The following is a 2,186-nucleotide window of genomic DNA, read 5'->3' as shown; positions in this document are numbered from 1 at the left end:
CTTTCTACCCGTTTTACATCATTTCCTGTCTTTGGCTTTATCATTACTTTCTGTGCGTTCCACCTGGGAGCGGTGATGTCGCCATCTTGTGGTAATTAGGCGAACTGCAGCGTCTATTTGTAGAATCATCTACACTCAGCCATCCAGCGCTGGAAGAACTCAGGGACATGTGTGCTTTAGTGATGGGCGAACATCCAGATGTTCGGGTTCGGCCGAACATTCCCCCCAATATTCGGCATGTTCGGGCCGAACCCCGAACCCAACATGTCCCTTTGGGGCCCCTATAGGGTCCCAGCATAAAGGGAAAGCATGCCCCGAGCGGGGGGGGGGGGGGGGGGGGGGGGGGAGGTCGGAAATGCCCCCCACCCCTCCCCGCTAAGCTCTCCCTTCTGCTGGACCCTATAAAATTAAATAGAAGTCCCCCAAAGTACCTGTAGCAGGCTGGCAGGAAGAGGACAGCAAGCGGGCAGCCGGAGAGCATAGGCGCTCAGGGGCAAACCCAGGATTTTCAAGGGGGGCGGGATTCCTGAAAGGTCTCCCTTAGCCACGCACAATACAGTATAATAATATGGTAAGACTTAATGCTGGGTACACATAATGCAATTTCCCGTCTGACAGGATCTGAAAATTATTTTCTAAATGTCTGATCTGCTCCTGATTGACAACAGGATTGATCAGGAACAGTTTGCATACAGATAATAATGAGGACAGCTGACATTTGTTATGAAGAGGAAAGTGAATCATTCACACAGCAGGGCACAGGGCTGTGCTCATACCTGATTCTGTTAAGTTCCCCAGAGCTGCTCCATGCTCTGTACACACACTGCTGCTTCATGCTCTGTACACACACTGCTGCTCCATGCTCTGTACACACACTTCTGCTCCATGCTCTGTACGCACGCTGCTGCTCCATCTAAAGTCAAATGTAGCAGGGAAAGAAAGGGGGCAGTGCTGTGAGCTGCAGGATGCCTGCAGATATTCTGGTGCCTCAACTTGTGCTGTCCCCAGACACTGCACCAACCCTGGTCTGAGGGGGGATTCTGGGCAGCTGTAATCCCCCCCTGCGTTTGCCTATGGGCGCTAGTACCATCTGGTACTTCCGCCCTCTCTCTGATGCACTTCCTGTTTACATTTGTAAGTCGCGTCAAGAGAGAGCAGAAGTACCGCGATGACGTGTACGAGGGTACGCGTCATCTACATGATGACACGTACCCTCGTACGCGTCATCGCGGTACTTCTGTCCTCTCTTGACGCGACTTACAAATGTAAACAGGAAGTGCGTCAGAGAGAGGGCGGAAGTACCAGATGGTACTAGCGCCTGTGATCGCCGGCTGCCCGCCTCCTGTCCTCTTCCTGCCAGCCTGCTACAGGTACTTTGGGGGACTTCTATTTAATTTTATAGGGTCCAGCAGAAGGGAGAGCTTAGCGGGGAGGGGTGGGGGGCATTTCCGACCCCCCCCCCCCCCCCGTGCTCGGGGCATGCTCTCCCTTTATGCTGGGACTCTATAGGGGGCTTTGTTCGGCCGGACACTGCTGTGTTCGGCCGAACACAGAAGGCCTGATCGGGTTCGGGCAGCGTGCCCGAGCACCCTCCCGAACACCATGAGGTGTTTGGGGGGTGCCGAACCGAACCCGAACAGGCCAAAATCCGGGCGAACCCGAACAGTGGCGAACACTGTTCGCCCATCACTAGTGTGCTTCCGGTGCCTTACAAGGGTTCCCAGTCATGGCAAATTCCAATGGGGGTCATCGATGGAATCAGGACACCAAGGGAGGAATAGGAAGGCTCTAAAGGACCCAGAGCCTTCCCTTTCCATAGGTGAGTATCTGCCTTTTTCTCCCAGGTCACTTCAGTATTGCTTTAGGGCCCTTTTTCACTGCAAAACGCAAACATTTGCCTTTTTGACCTATTTTGATGTGCGTTTTTTAACATGCTTGCGTTTCCGTTTTTCTGATTGGCAAGTGTTGTCTTGATTTTTGAAAATAGGTACTAGTGGTTAGATCAAAACGCGAACGCATTTTTATGCGTTTTTCATGCGTTCCAATACTTTACATTGAAACGCAAAGCGCATCATAATCGCACAGACGTGTTTACGTTTTTAAAAAAATTGGAATGCAGCAGAGGAAAAGGCCACCCAAGATTCTTATTTTAAACAGGCTGCACTTAAATATCAGCAAACGCATGT

The sequence above is a fragment of the Hyperolius riggenbachi genome, chromosome 10, assembly GCF_040937935.1.
Source record: "Hyperolius riggenbachi isolate aHypRig1 chromosome 10, aHypRig1.pri, whole genome shotgun sequence".
NCBI lineage: Eukaryota > Metazoa > Chordata > Amphibia > Anura > Hyperoliidae > Hyperolius > Hyperolius riggenbachi.
Note: the sequence above shows the minus strand (reverse complement) of the source record.